Source organism: Lotus japonicus, chromosome 2 (genome assembly GCF_012489685.1).
Source record: "Lotus japonicus ecotype B-129 chromosome 2, LjGifu_v1.2".
NCBI lineage: Eukaryota > Viridiplantae > Streptophyta > Magnoliopsida > Fabales > Fabaceae > Lotus > Lotus japonicus.
In genome coordinates, this window is record NC_080042.1 from 23,072,466 (window position 1) to 23,092,090 (window position 19,625).

General features: G+C 44.1%; 1 non-coding gene across 1 annotated transcript; it reads left to right on the forward strand.

Annotated features, from left to right (window-relative positions):
* Positions 1-18,681: 18,681 nt before the first annotated feature.
* On the forward strand, positions 18,682-18,788 carry LOC130741580 (small nucleolar RNA R71). Its single transcript, XR_009020471.1, has one exon. It is a non-coding gene; the product is annotated as a small nucleolar RNA R71 (small nucleolar RNA).
* Positions 18,789-19,625: the final 837 nt, after the last annotated feature.

Sequence of the window (19,625 nt, forward strand, 5' to 3'; positions counted from 1 at the left end):
CTCTTGGAAAATGAGTTTGTAAGAGGTAAAATTGATACAACTCTTTTCTGTAAGTCATTTAAAATTGATATTTTGATTGTTCAAATTTATGTTGATGATATTATATTTGATTCTGTTAATCCCTCTCTTTGCAAGGAGTTTTCTAAGTTAATGCAGACTGAATTTGAAATGAGGTTGATGGGAGAACTCAAGTTCTTTCTGGGCATTCAGATTGATAAACAACCAGAAGTTACTTACATTTATCAGAGTAAGTATACTAAAGAACTTCTGAAGAAGTTCAACATGCTGGAAAACACACCAACTAAGACTCCAATGCACCCCACAAGCATTCTGGAGAAGGAAGAGGTAAGCTCAAAGGTTTGTCAGAAGCTCTATCGTGGAATGATAGGCTCTCTTTTCTATCTAACTGCATCTAGATCAGATATTCTCTACAATGTTCATTTATGTGCTCGTTTCCAATCAAATTCAAGGGAAACTCACTTAACTGCTGTTAAGAGAATCCTCAGATATCTGAAAGGAACTACTAATCTAGGCTTGATGTATGAGAAAACATCAGAGTACAAGCTTTCAGGATTTTGTAATGCAGATTATGCTGGAGATAGAACTGAAAGGAAAAGTACTTCTAGAAATTGTCAATTTCTGGGAGGAAATATAGTCTCATGGGTAAGCAAGAGGCAATTCACAATTGCACTCTCAACTGCAGAGGAAGAATACATCTCAACATCTATATGCAGCACTCAGATGCTCTGGATGAAACATCAGCTGGAGGATTATCAAATATATGACAGCAACATTCCTATCTTCTGTGATAATACTACTGCTATTTCACTAAGCAAGAATCCTATTCTGCATTCTAGGACCAAACATATAGAAGTGAAGTATCACTTCATCAGAGACTATGTCGAGAAGGGTGTTCTCCTTCTGAAGTTCGTGGATACTGATCACTAGTGGGCAGATATCTTCACAAAACCCTTAGCTGAAGATAGATTCAAGTTCATTCTGAAGAATCTGAAAATGGACTTCTGTCTAGTATGAAGACTTCATCATAACGTCTTGACTATGATACTTCTGCTCTCGTCAGAAGTTGTCTAGGTTAGAAGGTAACTTAATCAGAAGCAGATTACCTCTTGGTATTCCTTCTGATGTCAGATATTAAAACCCGTGTCTCTTCTCAGACACCTCGATCCGTGTGCTTCTCGGGAAGGTTTGTTATAATGATTGTTTCATTTAGTCTCCACCACACGTTTTCTTTTTCTTTATTAATTATTACCATTAATTTCTAACCGTTGATTTTTAACTTTACCTTTTGGTTTTCCCAACTCAACGGTTATTTTCAAAATTAATAACTTAACCCCTATCTCACATACGTTCCCCACTACACTTACACACTTTCTGAATTTCATATTTCCTTGGAGCGCCAGACAGGGGCGTCTGAGCGCCCGTTGCACGCTCAAAACCCCTTGAACTTCATTTTTACTCCACTTTAAAGCCTCCTTCAAGTCTCAAAGCCTATAGACCTTCCCTCTTCAACCTTTACAACGTGAAAACTTGATGACAAAGCTAGAGGAAAATATCAAGAAACTTAAAGGTCAGTTTTGCACAAAGGCTCCAAAACAAGTGGAAATTGCCTAAGACTCTATTGGACAATCTGCAAGTGCACATATATCTCCGGGTTTTAATATCAAATCCACAGGGACCGTGAGTGAGAACTATGGTTTAAGCTTGAAGCTTGTGAGTTTTGAAAGCAAGTAAAATTCAGATTTTGATTTGATTGTATGTAACAAAGAGTTTGCAAAAATAGCAAAAGTAAAGAGATGAAAATATCAATTGATAAAGATGCTTTGGGTCAACGTTCATCCAATCCTCTCTAATCAACCTACCCTATGAAAATGAAACCTTGAATCAATCACTTGTTTTTCTAGCCTAGTTACTCACTCATTGATTCCTCACATGTGCAATTCTCTCATACTAAAAGCTAAGCCCAATTCCTTGTGTACTTAGTCATTTATATGAGGATTAATAGCATGCAATTTCAGACCAACAAAACCGAACCCTCACTCTATTCCTAAAAGCAAGCATAGAAGGATCAATTTCAACCCAAGTCCCTAAACCACAACAATCTCCCGATATGATTATAATTTAGCCTTTAGCAAGAGTGCACCCAAGCTAATCATGCAATATAGAATTGAAATACAAGGTAAATTCAAGAACAAGAGCATAAGGATTCATGAACAATATAGAGATTCATGAAATCACTTAAAACCCAAAGCATAAAGAGTACTAGCCACTCATGGCTAGGAAATCCATACAAGAAATGTAAAGAAAACCTGGAAAATACAAGGTGGAAGCTTTCCTCAAGCCCCAAAAGCACTTCCTAAGCTTCAATACTTTGTAAAATTCTAAGAAAAAGTCATAAGTCCTGAACAAAATGGCCTAAGACCTTATTTATAGTCTTTCTGGTCGAGCAGGGGCGCTCAAGCGCTGACCTGGGGCGCTTGAGCGCCCATGAAGCAGAAGCTTCATTCCCTCATTTGGCAAGCTGGCGCTCAGGCGCCAGACACTAGGTTTTGGAGACTTTTCAGCTTTTGTAACCCCCCCCCCTTTGAATGATCTCATCAATTCTTCAACCATTTGACCTTCCTTCTTCAAGAGTTACCTGCTGAAGCACTAAAGGACCAAGACAAGTGATAAAATCAAGAAATTCAAAGGGTTTTTAATCACCTTAGTCCTCACAAAACCATGGCAAAACTAATGCAAGTCCTAAACTCTATAAAAATGCAAAAAGGACCCTCATAAAACCATAAAATTACTAAAACTAAACACAAACTCAAATAAACATAAAAATGCATGAGAATGCATGAAACACTACATGAGACAAAGAAAAAGACTCAAAACTCTCAAAGAAATGACCCTAAAAACACTACTAAAATAGGGTCATCAGACTCCTTAACTCTAATAAAATGCAACTAAAGTCACTATAAAACTACAAAATTACCAAAACAAAGTAAAAACACAAAGAAAGGTAAAAATGCATGAGAATGCATGAAACACTACATGAGACACAAGAAAAAGACTCAAAACTAGCAAGGAAAAACCCTAAAAACTAGGACAAAATCCAGTTCATCAAAAGGCCACTGCCACTAAGCAATCTGGCAAAGGCAAGAAGAAGTGGACTGGGCGAGACCCTAGGGTCCCTCGCCCAGAAGCGCTGGCCTAAGGCGAGGAGCGGACCAGGGACGTGGGCCTTCATTCCGGAGGCCCAACCGGCCCATTAGGATGATTTAGAGGCGCTAAGCCCAACTCCCCCAACTATAAATAGGGGAGGGGTACTAATTGTAAAGGACTCTTGGCTCATTTATGAAATAACAAGATTGAAATTCAGTTATTCTCTCTCTAAAGTGGTTACGCTCCCATTCTCTCTAAGAATCTCACATCACGTTCCTTACACCTTAGGTATTGTACCTCATCTCAATGTTCATGATGGAACATTTGGCGCCGTTTGTGGGGAACAGTAGATTTTGATTCCCGAACTGCGTGGATTGCAATTTGGTTTAGAGAAGTTCAATTTTCTGGGTGATTTTCTTCGGTTTTCAGTTTTTCGCTTGAAGTTCTCTGGTTCACTAGCAAAGATCGATGGAGACACGTCGTCGACGACGCGACGAAGATCAGGAGCGGCGGCGCGGTTCGCCTACACGTCGCGTGAGAGGCAGGCCGCGACGCGACCAAGTTCGCCGTGAAGAAACCGATCGGTAAACTCCTCCACCACCACCTCCACCTCCTCCTTCTTCGACGCCTCCATTACCTTCTCCGCCAACTTCACCAGACCAGCAGAGATCACCAGCGCACTCACCCGGAGCTTCGGGAGAGGAGACTCCGGCACCTCAGGCACCGATCTCTGGCCAAGACTGGAGGCGCTTGATCCGTAGTGTTGATGATATACGGCAGCGAAACGATTACTTAGAAGAACAGCTAGAATATTATCGTTCTGAGCAGCAGGATGAAGGGGAGCGCGAAGCGGAAGTCGTGGCTGAATTCGAACCGTTCTCAGTGGCAGTAAGGAAGGTTGCTATACCAGATAACATGAAGAATATTTTCCTTGAGACATACAGCGGGAAAGCTGATCCCAAAGAGCACCTGCTATATTTCAATACAAAAATGGTGATCAGTGCCGCTTCCGATGCTGTGAAGTGCAGGATGTTTCCAGCTACGTTCAAAGGCACAGCCATGGCGTGGTTTACCACGCTACCCTGAGGATCCGTCACTAATTTCCGTGACTTCTCATCAAAATTCCTTGTCCAGTTTTCCGCCAGTAAAACCAAGCAAGTGACAATTGAGGATCTCTACAACGTCCGCCAATTCGATGGCGAGACTCTGAAGCAGTACGTAAAACGATTCAGCGCGACATCAGTAAAAGTTGAGGAGTTAGAGCCACACGCTTGTGCGCGTGCCTTCAAGAACGGGTTGCAGCCGGGGAAGCTGAATAGCAAGTTGAGCAGCAAGCCGGCTCGGTCCATGGAGGAGATCCGGACGCGAGCAAACACCTACATTCTGGACGAGGAGGATGATGCTTTCAAGCGAAGGCGCGCGAAAAAGGAGAAAGATGGCGAATAGGGGAACGCTTCGCCAGAAGAGAAACGGAATAAGGAGAGGGGAGAGGGCAGCAAAAGGCGAGACAGGACGGTGAGGACAGGAGAGAAGGCTGCGAAGGAGCCATTGTACCCCAAGAGAGAAAATTTTGAGTGCCGCAGATCGTGGCATCAAGCTGACCATCGCCGGCGAGAGGAGTCAGGGAAGAGTCTAAATGCACATTTGACGGAGTTGCTTCGAGAGGTCAAGGCAACCCACGCGGTTGAGGAAGGCGAGGAAGAGGCCGACTCGCCCCGAGCGGCGGTGGATAAAACGAAGTGGTGCGAGTATCACCGCTCGGCGGGCCACGACACGGGAGATTGCTTTACCCTGTAGAACGAGATTGAGAGGCTCATTCGAGCGGGACGATCGCAGATGAACGACCGTGGCGATTGGTGGAATGGAGAACGACAGCAAGGGAACCGGTAAAGAGGGGGCCGTCAGCAACATGACCGTAGGTGAGACGACCGCCGACGTACGCCAACCGCTGACAACAAGGAAGAAGGGGGCGGAAGAAACCTTTAATAAAGACCTTGAGCCGCCAGTTGGGACTATAAACACAATCGCGGGTGGCTTTGGCGGGGGCGGAGACACAACGTCGGCAAGGCGAAGGCACGTGAGAGCGGTGACATCAGTGCAACAGTATGAAACCCCATTCGGTTTCCAGCATCCAGATATTGTGATATCGTCGGCAGATTTCGAAGGGATCAAGACACACAAAGACGATCTCGTGGTTGTAATGATAAGGATTAACAGTTTTAATGTGCGGCAGGTTCTTTTGGACCAAGGAAGCTCCGCTGACATCATCTACGACGATGCTTTTGATCAATTAGGATTGACGGACAAAGATTTGATGCCCTATACAGAAACGTTGGTAGGCTTCTCGGGCGAGCAAGTCTGGGTACGCGGATATGTAGATCTGGACACAGTCTTTGGTATCGACGTTAACGCCAAGCTACTCCGCGTAAGGTATCTTGTGTTGCAGGTTGTGGCATCCTACAACATCATCATTGGAAGGAGCACACTCAATCGCCTCTGTGCAGTGATTTCGACGGCACACCTGGCGGTGAAATATCCACTGATGAGTGGAAGAGTGGGAAAGATTGTAGTTAATCAAAGTAGGGCGAGAGAATGTTACAACAATTGTCTCAGCCTGTATGGAAAGAAGGGAGCTGGCAAGGGACACATGTGTCATGAGGTTGAGGTCATCCAAGGTAATCAAGACAGGCAAGGGGGATCGAAGCAGGGAGTTGACAGGAAGATAGCAAGATCAAGGAGCAACAAAGGACAGGTCATGAAAGATGGCAGGACGTGTAACACCCCGATTTCCAGGTGTCACTTTAGTAACTCAAAAATAAACTTTACGCGAAAAACAGGTATTTTTTTCCTTTTTAATAAAGCGATAGAAAATAAAGACATAACCCAGCAAACTAAACTAACCGATGTACAACATATATAAACAGGTACAACCTCAGCTGCACTCCCACGTCACGCGCACTCGCAGTGACTCCAAAGTAGTGTGCCCGTAGGCAAATATGTACAGATCCAGAAGTGTGTGTAAAAGTCATAAATACAATCCTCCATGAGTAAGTCAGCCTCAAAATGGCCTAAGTAAAGACCCCTATGTCCGACTGACTCACTGTGATCCCTCAGTAAGAGGACCACACAAAAAGTCATGCGTCGGGAACCTGCCCTGTCCCAAAAGCAAAACGAATCAGAGATCTACCCAAAATATGACGCTGCCTAACCTACCCTCCCAGTACCGCTCAAAGCTCGTCGTCCTCCTCCTCGTCGCTCGGCGAGTAGCTGTCGACGTCGGTGTCGGAGTCAGAGTCCACCGTGATCATCTCGGTATCCAAGTCCACGACCTCCTTGCTAACTGTCCTGCGAACAACCCTAGTCGAGCCCATCTCAACATCTACCTCCTCAGTAAGGACATCCTCCTCCACCACCCGAACCAGGGGTTCCACACGGTAGCCGCGCGATGGAGTATACGGAAAACGGCGAGAGGCAGATGGAACAACAGGCTCCCTCTTCGGCTCCACGAGCCTCGAGGATGACGCAATGTCGGTAGGATCGACAGCAGTAGCAGGAAGTGGCGCGACAGGTGCATCAACATCAGCCTCGATCTCGGATGGGTCCTCGTCATCAGATGAAGATGAAGGTGGTGCAGGTGGTCCTCGACCAGTGCCTGGTCCACAGCGAACTGAAGGCGGCAAGTTGAAGCTCAGCTCCATGCGTCGTAGAACTCCCCTCGTCAGACGTCCACGCTCGTCAGTACGGTCCTCCATGACCCTTCCCCGGTACATCGCCCGATGATCCACAGCATCGATCACCCAAGCGGTGGGGGCATGTCTGTCCACCAACTCAAACCTGATCCCCCCCGAGGGAGAGACCATCGAAAACCAGTCCGCCATCGACATCTGGCAGTAGGCCGACCGCCCAAACACAAACATGAAACCAAAGCCAAGGCGCCAGGGTCAACTCACGGAATAAAGTAATTTATACATACAACATGTGATTGGGGTATAGATATATATGTTTATATATATATATATATATATATATAAATAATCCTAGCATGTTATCGGCTCTAACAATGCTTCGACAATTCAGATAACATACAATTCCAGTCAGGGTGAATGTATGCGTGAAATGTAATTCAATATGATCCGGATAGTTCAATTTGGGATGGGCACCACGAATCTGCCCGACACAGGCCTAGTGTCGACAACTCTGCTCGGGTGTCACTTACAAACCCATGCATAGTCGGATCAGCCCCAACCACCCTAGGTCGTGCCACTCTGCCCGCTATGCCGAAGATACATCCATGTGTTCTTCGATGAAGGCCGTCCCAACCTTCGTGAAGCCTTCCCAACTTCACCGAGGCCCAATCTTTCGATCGTACAAACCTCGAATGTATGCATGATGCAATATGGTTAGCCAAACATCGAATCGTCCTCACAACGCAAGTGTTTAGCTCATCTCAAATTCAAAACCCAAGAGTTTAATGCCGACCCTACGACATAACTCCAACAACAAGAGTACCCAAGTACTCGGTGACTTTCACTCGTCACCGTGGCTCACCCCCGTGATGTCCACCAATTCTCCAAAACTCACGACAAAGTCGACTTTTCCCCGTCTTTCGCAATCATTTTCCCATTGAGATTCCCTATGGTTTATTCGTTAATGAAAACGTTTCGAATCGAATTAGTCAAGTTATGAGTTTAATTCTCGAAGTCTAAGTTTCCTAAAGTCTCTAGTTTTCAAGATTCTATTTTTTTCTAAGTTTACCAAAAATCCACCAAACGTAAATCCCGGGGAAAGTCTAAGTATACCAACGAATGGCTAAGTCCCAAACCCCACGTTTGAACTTGCCTAGGGTTGTTCATCCAACCCGAAAGATCAAAAGGAAATCAATTCAGTGATTCATCGCTCCGAAATCGCGTCAATACGCACAGTTCAATACAACATCAATATCATAAGTTATGAAAACAATCATAACAATAAATCATCAACATAACCAATATCAAAATCATACATAAGTCGAATTTATCGACGCCTATCATGCAATCTTAGCTAATATGTAAGTTGCCCTAACCTCGAGTTGTTCCAGCCTCGCGGTATAGGTTCTCCACACACGGTTGCTCCGTAGATCCCAAAGTTCCTTCAACTGAACCTCGGAGAAAACAAAGCAGAAATCCATACAAAATCGATTAGCTCGATCACACACAACTAATTAACGATAGACAAAGCATTTAAAGCTTCAGAGTACAACAATCGAACACGAGAGGACGAGTTATCGAAAAACGAAACCCCCCTAAACATGCTCACGGCCCTAAGAGAAAAAGGGTTCCGGCGCTTTTTCTTCGATCTAAATTAATTCCTAGGTAGTTTAAGGGTTTAACTAAGGTAAAGAAACTGTCGGAAAAATTTTAGAACAACCGGGTCAAAATACGACTACTCAGGGGCGTTTTGGTCCAAAATAAAAGCTCAAAAACTCAAAGTTAAAACTTCGGAAAACAAATTTGATGGGAACGTTCACAACGACATTTGTAGCAACTAATCCTAAAGGCACTAAGTCGGATTGCGACTTTTCGACATTAAAGTTTCAATATGTGCGCAAAAAGGGTTTTTACACAGTTTTTCAGATCTTTGACAACTCGATCGAAATTGGCGAATAACGGCGAGTGTTCTAGGTTGTTGGGCAGGCATAGAAATTATATCAACAGAAAAATCAGGAAAATCGGACAGTTTTACGAAAAGCTCGAAACTTTGAGCACAGAAATAGCTAAAGAAACGCGACAAAAAGAATGATCAGAGGTAAGAATCAAGCAAGTTACCTCGATGCCGTGAAATAGAGACAAACAGCTCGAAGATCGGTCAAGAATCGGCGAAGTTCTTCCTTCCTCCTTTCTCTCCTCAACTCGCGGCCTCAAATGGAAGTTATGGGAGATATTTTGATTTTTTTACTATTTATAGGAGAGTGAAATCGCGGGAAAATGAAAATTTCGCAATTCCGATTTTTGCAGCACGTTCACCGGTGAATTCTAAGCGAGATTCTAGCGACAGAATTCCAGAACTCAAAACAGGTTTCTTGAATTTGGGAAAAACGATTCAAAAGCGGTATAAGTTAATTTGCCCCGAAAAACTACTTTTTGCTGTGAAGGTCAGATGACAAAACTTCGTTCTGAAGAAAGATTGGAAACGTCGAAAGAAATTTGGCAACGCGGATGGAAACTTCGTTAAAAGCTCCGAATAGAAAAAGTCTTCATTCAGTGATTGAATTTAGGGTTTTTGAAGCAAAGAAATTAGCGTCGTCGGACTTCCGAGAAGTGAATCCTATCGTGCGTACAGTCCAGGGTTCCGAAATGAAACACTGGTCGAAGGAAAAATAAAGAGAACTTCTTATTTTTCCAAGGATTTAGAATTTCGCTTAAATGTTGCTTTAAGAGCGGAATTAGCCTATTCTGGACACTCTCGACATAAGGCGGGTGTGCAGACGACTCGCACTAACTCCTAAAACAACTATAGTACTATCCTCAAGCAATTCCTGAACTTTCTTCTTCATTAAGCTTTCCCAAACTGCAAACTCCTGTCACACTTACACTGATTCTACGCGTGAGTCGGAAATTAAACTTTAAATCCAGTTCTGCAAATCCAGGTCTTACAATACTCCCCTCCAAAAAGAAAGTTTCGTCCTCGAAACTCAGGGTTCCGTAAAAAGTCCGGGATACAGTTCCTTGATCTTGTCTTCTAATTCCCATGTAGCGTCTCCCGTATTGTTGTTCCATATCACTTTCACTAATGCAATCTGCTTCCCTCTCAACTCTTTCACTCTTCTGTCCCCAATGCTGACCGGCGGTGCCTCAAAAGTCAAATCTTCCTTCAGTTCAACGTTGTCTGGCTCGATTACATGAGTCGGGTCTGAAATGTACTTCCTCAACTGCGACACATGAAATACATCGTGAATGTTGGAAAGAAACGGTGGTAGCGCAATCTGATACGCAACTGGCCCAACACGACGAGTGATCTGGTAAGGTCCAATAAACTTTGGCGTGAGCTTCCTCGACTTAATCGCTCGGCCAACTCCAGTAGTTTGAGTAACTCGTAAAAACACATGGTCGCCCTCTTCAAACTCTAGGGTTCTGCGTCGCTGATCGGTATAACTCTTCTGTCTGCTCTGCGAAGCTCTCATCTTTTCTCTGATCTGCTTAACCTTCTCAGTCGTCTGCTGCAGAAGTTCTGGCCCAATCAACAAACTCTCCCATCTTGATACCAACACAACGGTGTCCTACACTTTCGACCATACAAAGCCTCATACAGTGCCATTCCGATGCTCGCATGAAAACTATTATTGTAGGTGAATTCGATCATTGGCAGAAGATCATCCCAGCTTCCTCTGTTGTCTAATACACAAGCACGCAGTAGATCCTCTAACGACTGAATAGTTCTCTCCGTTTGCCCGTCAGTTTGTGGATGATACGCCGAACTCAATCTCAGCTTGGTTCCTAATGCGTCATGAAGAGCTCCCCAAAAGTGCGATGTAAACTTTGGATCATGGTCAGACACAATACTTTTCGGAACTCCGCGTAGTCTCACAATCTCAGCCACATAAATCTCAGCCAACTTTTCCACGTTGTAAGTAGTTCTCACTGGTAGAAAATGCGCTGACTTGGTCAAACGGTCCACGATTACCCAAATCGAATCGTGTCGCTTCTGTGTTCTTGGCAATGCCACCACAAAATCCATGGAGATGCTATCCCATTTCCATTATGGCACGTCTAAACTCTGTAACATACCAGCAGGTCTCTGATGTTCTACTTTAGCCTTCTGACAAGTCAAACATGCAGCAACATACTCGGCCACTTGTTTCTTCATTCCCGGCCACCAGAAGTTCAGTTTCAAGTCTTGATACATTTTTGTCATTCCAGGATGAATGCTCCACTTGCTCTTGTGTCCTTCATCCATGATCAGTCTTCTAAATTCTGGGTTGTTAGGTACACAAACTCTGTCCTTGCATCGTAGGATGTTGTCAGTTCCTATCTTGAACTCCGGGTCTTTCCCTTGAATCACTAAGTTTCTCTTCTCTAGCAGAAACACATCTTGCAATTGTCGCTCTCTAATCTCTTCCATCAATCCACTGGCGATTTTGATCATACCGAACTTCAACATTCCCTCAGACGGTGTCACACCCAAACTCATATCTCGAAATTGTTCCAGTAACTCCAGCTTTTTAACCATGATTGACGAGACATGCATCTTCATACTCAAAGCATCAACAACTACATTTGCCTTCCCAGGGTGATATTGCAGCGTAAACTCGTAGTCCTTGATAAACTCCATCCATCTTCGTTGTCTCATGTTCAGCTCCTTCTGATCGAACAAGTATTTAAGACTCTTGTGATCGCTAAATATCGTGAAAGTACAACCATAGAGGTAATGCCTCCAGATTTTGAGCGAAAACACAATAGCAGCTAACTCCAAATCGTGAGTCGGGTAGTTCTTCTCGTGAGTCTTCAACTGTCTCGAAGCATAAGCCACCACTTTCCGATGTTGCATCAGTACACATCCCAAGCCTTGATGTGAAGCATCACAGTAGACTTCATAAGGTTCCTCTGGTTGTGGCAAAATAAGCACAGGTGACGTCGTCAAACGTTCCTTCAGAGTCTGAAAACTTGATTCACACGCCTCAGTCCATGCAAAAGGTTGATCCTTCCTCGTAAGTTGAGTAAAAGGTCCAACAATCTTGGCAAATCCCTCAATGAAGCGTCTATAATATCCAGCTAAACCCACAAAACTTCTGATTTCTGTCACTGTCTTCGGTTGTTCCCAAGCCAAAACAGTCTCCACTTTCGCTGGATCCACAACTATTCCTTCCTTTGAGATAACATGGCCTAAGAAATTGACTTCCTCAAGCCAGAATTCACACTTGGAAGGGTTCGCGTACAGCTTTTTCTCTCGCAACACTTGTAAAACTTGGCGCAAATGTTCTTCATGTTCCTTAGCGTCCTTCGAATAGATCAGAATGTCGTCGATAAACACCACTACAAACCTATCCAAGAACTCATGAAAGATGCGGTTCATGTAGTCCATGAAAACAGCAGGTGCATTCGTCACTCCGAACGGCATCACTAGGTACTCGTAGTGTCCGTAGCGAGTTCTGAAAGCAGTCTTCACTCTGATTTGATGATAGCCTGACTTCAAGTCTATCTTGGAGAATACGGCAGCCCCTCGTAATTGATCCATCAAATCATCTATCCATGGTAACGGGTATTTGTTCTTGACCGTCGCCTTGTTGAGTTGTCGATAGTCCACACACAATCTAGACTTCCCGTCTTTCTTCTTGACTAAAAGCACTGGCGCTCCCCACGGTGAGACACTTGGTCGGATAAATCCCTTTGCCGAAAGATCCTCTAACTGAGACTTCAACTCTACTAGCTCTGCAGGTGCCATACGGTAAGGTGCGATCGAAATCGGTCCGGTTCCGGGTACAATGTCGATCACGAATTCTACGTCGCGTACTGGCGGTAATCCAAGTACGTCTCCAGGAAAAACATCAGCGAAGTCTCGAACCACCGGGATACCATGAACATCTGAGTCCTTCCTTCCCTCCAAACTTAGCAATGAAAAGTACTTCTGAGTACCCTCGCTCAACGATGCACTAATGTGGTTAGTAGAAAGGTACTCGAAAAGATCCGAGTCAGGGAACACCACTTTCTTTCGACTACAGTCCAAAAGACAATGGTAGTGGGATAACCAATCCATCCCTAGGATTACATCTAGGTTTTTAAGGGGTAAGCATACTAGATTGGCATGAAAAGTCCTATCTCTATATACTACTGAACAGTGCATGCATGCGGCATTAGCAAGTAGGGTCCTAGCAGGTGTAGTTACCATAAGATCAAAACTCAAAGCAGTAATAGGCAGATTCAGTCTTGATACGCAATCCTTAGAGACAAAAGAATGAGTCGCACCATAATCAAAAAGTACAGTTAGAAGATTACCGTCAATTTCACATTCCCCTCTGATCAAGCCATCCACTCCTTCAGCATCTTCGCCATCCATTGTATAAACTCTTCCCCTCGCAGCTGGGTACTTTCCACTAGCAGTATTCACAGACGGTTCAGCCTTAGGTGCCTTGCAGTCCACAGCCAGATGCCCGGGTCGATTGCAGTTGTAGCATCTTGGTGGTGTTGTGCAACTGCTTGCATAGTGCCCGACTGCTCCACACCTGAAACAAGTCACTTCACGGTTTGGGGTACGGTTTCCCGACCCTCCAAAAACAGCAGCAGCAGCCATCGGCTTGTAAGATCCTGGGGTAAACCCTCTCCCCGCAGGACGTTGATATGGTTTCTTTGCCTGAAATCTTCCCCTTCCTTGAAAACTCTGTGGTGTCGACCTCATTGGTCCTCCAACTCCAGCCCTGTTCAATCTCCTGTTCTTCATCAACTCTACCTCTGTAGCCTTCTCAACCAATGCCTGAAACCGCACGATCCCTAACGGTCTCACTGAGTCCTCAATATCAGCCCTCAGTCCCCTCACAAAGCGCTTGCACATATAGGGTTCATCAACCTGATCACGGAAAAATCGGAAGTGTTTGGCCAAGGATTCCAACTTAGCAGCATATTCCGGAATAGTCATGCTCCCTTGACGAAGAGTCAGAAACTGCGCTTCACGCTCGTCACGAGCACTATCAGGAAAATACTTCTCCAGGAAAGCAGCACGAAATGAATTCCAGTTCACCTCCACATGGTTTGCCTCCATAATCCCTCTGGCTCCTCTCCACCAGTACTCAGCATCACCCAACAGCAGAAAGGTTGCCATCCCCACCTTGGCTCCCTCAGCAGTCTGTAGCACACCAAAGATCTTCTCTATCTCCTCGATCCAAAGATCCGCTTTGTCCGGGTCAGTACCGCTCGAGAACTTAGGTGGATCCTGTCTCCTGAAGTCATTCAGCCCCTTGTTCTGATCCAAAGTCACCTCCCTCTGATGCTGGTGTTGATCACGCGCTTCCTCCGCAGCACGCCTCTGAGCGTTGTTATTCGCTTGATTAGTCATCGCTTGAGCCATAGTGGCCATCATCTCAGCTAGCTGATTCGTGTTCACCATCGTCTGTTACCCCATGGAAACTGTTAGTCCTAATCGTACGATAGCACAAGAAGACTATTCCATATGATCAAGTAACAATGCAATCAATTAGAACGAAAATCGCTCTGCAGACAATCAATTTTTCACTCTTTACAGAGTCACACAACCTAGCACAGAAGACCTATTCTCCAAAGACTCCCAAAAGACTCAACTAAGCTCTGATACCATTTGTAACATCCTGATCTGACAGCTGGCCTCACGGTAACAACACGAGTCTTTTCAGCGCGCTTTGTCCTCACTCGCGCGCTTCCTGGGAAAACTTCCCAGGAGGTCACCCATCATAATATTGCTCCAAGGCTAGCACACTTAACCATGGAGTTCTTATGAGTTGGACTCCCGAAAAGAAGTTGCAACTTGTTGTCATGAGTAGTACCAATCAAATCTCTTATGCCCTCCTCAATTGTATAGTCCATCCCTATACAGTCTCGGAATACCTCTTATTCGGGTGTGAGATCGGTTCATTCATGTGCCCTTCCGCCTAGAAGCCTGTCAGGAGCCGCTCCTTGTCCGTGCCTCACTGCAGCGGCGATCACTCCCCGCCCTCGTCGGCCCAGGGCGTCACAGGCCCACCAACTTCCGCTTGGTTCGTCCCCGAACCACACCGTACTGGGAGAGGTCGGCTCTGATAATCGAGGTAACTTGCTTGATTCTTACCTCTGATCATTCTTTTTTTCGCGTTTCTTTAGCTATTTCTGTGCTCAAAGTTTCGAGCTTTTCGTAAAACTGTCCGATTTTCCTGATTTTTCTGTTGATATACCTTCTATGCGTGCCCAACAACCTAGAACACTCGCCGTTATTCGCCGATTTCGATCGAGTTATCAAAGATCTGAAAAACTGTGTAAAAACCCTTTTTGCGCACATATTGAAACTTTAATGTCGAAAAGTCACAATCCGACTTAGTGCCTTTAGGATTAGTTGCTACAAATGTCGTTGTTAACGTTCCCATCAAATTTGTTTTCCGAAGTTTTAACTTTGAGTTTTTGAGCTTTTATTTTGGACCAAAACGCCCCTGAGTAGTCGTATTTTGACCCGGTTGTTCTAAAATTTTTCCGACAGTTTCTTTACCTTAGTTAAACCCTTAAACTACCTAGGAATTAATTTAGATCGAAGAAAAAGCGCCGGAACCCTTTTTCTCTTAGGGCCGTGAGCATGTTTAGGGGGGTTTCGTTTTTCGATAACTCGTCCTCTCGTGTTCGATTGTTGTACTCTGAAGCTTTAAATGCTTTGTCTATCGTTAATTAGTTGTGTGTGATCGAGCTAATCGATTTTGTATGGATTTCTGCTTTGTTTTCTCCGAGGTTCAGTTGAAGGAACTTTGGGATCTACGGAGCAACCGTGTGTGGAGAACCTATACCGCGAGGCTGGAACAACTCGAGGTTAGGGCAACTTACATATTAGCTAAGATTGCATGATAGGCGTCGATAAATTCGACTTATGTATGATTTTGATATTGGTTATGTTGATGATTTATTGTTATGATTGTTTTCATAACTTATGATATTGATGTTGTATTGAACTGTGCGTATTGACGCGATTTCGGAGCGATGAATCACTGAATTGATTTCCTTTTGATCTTTCGGGTTGGATGAACAACCCTAGGCAAGTTCAAACGTGGGGTTTGGGACTTAGCCATTCGTTGGTATACTTAGACTTTCCCCGGGATTTACGTTTGGTGGATTTTTGGTAAACTTAGAAAAAAATAGAATCTTGAAAACTAGAGACTTTAGGAAACTTAGACTTCGAGAATTAAACTCATAACTTGACTAATTCGATTCGAAACGTTTTCATTAACGAATAAACCATAGGGAATCTCAATGGGAAAATGATTGCGAAAGACGGGGAAAAGTCGACTTTGTCGTGGGTTTTGGAGAATTGGTGGACATCACGGGGGTGAGCCACGGTGACGAGTGAAAGTCACCGAGTACTTGGGTACTCTTGTTGTTGGAGTTATGTCGTAGGGTCGGCATTAAACTCTTGGGTTTTGAATTTGAGATGAGCTAAACACTTGCGTTGTGAGGACGATTCGATGTTTGGCTAACCATATTGCATCATGCATACATTCGAGGTTTGTACGATCGAAAGATTGGGCCTCGGTGAAGTTGGGAAGGCTTCACGAAGGTTGGGACGGCCTTCATCGAAGAACACATGGATGTATCTTCGGCATAGTGGGCAGAGTGGCACGACCTAGGGTGGTTGGGGCTGATCCGACTATGCATGGGTTTGTAAGTGACACCCGAGCAGAGTTGTCGACACTAGGCCTGTGTCGGGCAGACTCGTGGTGCCCATCCCAAATTGAACTATCCGGATCATATTGAATTGCATTTCACGCATACATTCACCCTGACTGGAATTGTATGTTATCTGAATTGTCGAAGCATTGTTAGAGCCGATAACATGCTAGGATTATTTATATATATATATATATATATATATATATATATATATAAACATATATATCCATACCCCAATCACATGTTGTATGTATAAATTACTTTATTCCGTGAGTTGACCCTAGCGCCTTGGCTTTGGTTTCATGTTTGTGTTTGGGCGGTCGGCCTACTGCCAGATGTCGATGGCGGACTGGTTTTTGATGGTCTCTCCCTCGGGGGGGATCAGGTTTGAGTTGGTGGACAGACATGCCCCCACTGCTTGGGTGATCGATGCTGTGGATCATCGGGCGACGTACCGGGGAAGGGTCATTGTTGGTCAATTCGCAAGTGTACGAATACCTCCGGGTTTTAAAATATCGAACCTCAGGGATTGTGAGTGAGAATTGTTGATTTAAGCCTAAAGTTTGCAAGTTCTTAAAGCAGTAAAATTCAGAAATTGGTTTTGGTTGATTGTGACAAAGGTTTTGCAAAAGAGCAATGTTGAAAATGATGTAAATAACAATTGAAGGAAAATTGCCTTGGGTTGTTGATCATCTAATCCACTTTAGTTCACCTATCCTATGCATGTGATACCTTGATTTATCTCTTGTTGTTATAGCCTATGTACTTACTAGTTAATTCCTCACAAAAGTAATTCTCTCAAATTGAAAGTTAAGCCCAATTCCTTGTGTACTTAAACATTCATAAGAGGTATGATAGCATGTATATTCAGGCCAACAAAACCCTACCCTCACTCTATGCCTAGAAGCAAGTATAGAAGGATCTATTCCAATTCATGTCCCTAAATCATAACAAATTTCCATTTGATTATAATCTAGCCTATAGCAAAGGTGCACCAAAGCTAAACATGCAATTAGGAATTGAAATACAAGATTGAATCAAGACTCATGCAAAATAGATCCTTCAATCTTCTTCTCCCGTCATCAACACCGTCTCATCTACTCCCTTCAATCTTCTTCTCTTATGCAAAATATCCTTCATAAACTTAGCATATATAGGCATTTGTTCCAAAGCATCGGCAAAAGGAATACTAATGTGGAGCTTTTTGAAAACTTCAACAAATTTTGAAAACTTTTTATCTAAGCTCCTCTTAGTCAATGCTTTAGGGAACAGAACCTTGCTAGTTTCAAGAGTAAGATCAACTTCCTCTCTCACCTTAATAGGCACAACTACTTCTCCTCCCACTATCTTCTCTCTCTTTTCTCCCTCTGTTTTTTCCTTCAATTCATTCATCACTCTCCCACTTCTAGTGGCTACAACAGAGGCATTTTCTTGCTTAGGATTGGGGATAGTGTCGGAAGGAAATTTACCTTGAGGTCTCTCGGCTATTTGCTTGGCCAGCTGGCCAAATTGATTCTCAAGATTCTTGATAGCCGCCTCTTGATTCTTGTAATTGTTCTCCGTCCGGTTGATGAAAGTTTCCACCAACTCTTCTAAGCTCTTCTTGGAACCACTACCTTCACCTTCTCCTCGCTCTTGAGGTTGTCTTGAGCTTTGGCCTTGGAATCCTTGGCAAGGAAATTGTCTTTGAAAGCCATTTCCTTGCCCACTACTACCTTGCCTCCAAGAAAAATTAGGGTGATTCCTCCATCCTGGATTGTAAGTATTTGAAAATAGGTCATTCCGAGCTTGACCCATAGCCTTCACTTCCTCCTCCGGTCTAGTCTCTGTGCATTCTTCGCTGTCATGTGGCCCTCCACAAGTCACGCACTCCAATTTGGCAACTCGACCACCAATCTTAGTAGTCTTCATTTGATTTTGAATCTCATTCATTTGCTTGGAGAGTTGCTTGTTGGAGGCCATAAGTTGATCATAAGCTTCAACCTCAAGGACTCCTCTTCGGGCTTGGCGATCATTACTAGAGTTCATGGCTCTAATAGCCATCTTTTCAATCAACTCATACCCCACTTGTGGAAGTAAGACATCGAACTCTCCACTTGAAGCCGCATCCAAACCAAACCTCGAAGAATATTGGAGACCATCATAGAACTTTGCTACTTGCTCAGCTTGAGTAAGGTTATGTTGATGACACCTCCTCAAGAGCTTCTTGAACCTCTCCCAAGCTTCATAGAGATTCTCATCGGTGGATTGAGTAAAAGTCATGATGTCATTCTTGAGCTTTCTCAAGAGGGCTCTTGGAACAAACCTTGTGGTGAACTTCTCAGCCAAGTCTTCCCAAGATGTAATGCTACCTTGGGGCTGTGAATTCAACCACTCCTCAGCAGTATCCCTCAATGAAAAGGGGAATAAACTCAAGCGGATGGTGTCCGCTGAAACATTCTGAACTCTGTAAGTGTTGCAATTGCGGATAAACCGCTCCATGTGTGCATGAGGATCTTCAAGAGCACCTCCACCATACTGATTTTGGCTCACCAAATTAATGAATGCCGGCCTCAGCTCAAAATTTCCCGTGCCATCGGGGGAAACTATGCTGCCCGGATAATCGTAGCTCATGGCAGCCGAGGTGAGGTCTCTAAGAGAACGATTGGCGTTCTCCAATTCTTGCTCTTGAAGTCTTTGAGCAATAGCCTCATTCACTCTTTCTTCAATGTGGGCTTGCATCTCGTCCTCCGTCATATGGGCAGCCATGGCGGCTAACTCAGCAGCTCTTTGTTGAGCTCGTCGACGATGGAGGGTGCGTTCTGGCTCCGGATCAAACAGCAGTGGATCCGAACAAAGTCTACTGTGCATAAACTGAAATCACAAAAACAGAGAAAAGGTTAGTAACACCTATTCAATGCAATGCTTAGTAAAACAAACAAACAAACTCTTTAACTTAAACCGAAAACCACAAACAATCCCCGGCAACGGCGCCAAAAACTTGTTGGTCAATTCGCAAGTGTACGAATACCTCCGGGTTTTAAAATATCGAACCTCAGGGATTGTGAGTGAGAATTGTTGATTTAAGCCTAAAGTTTGCAAGTTCTTAAAGCAGTAAAATTCAGAAATTGGTTTTGG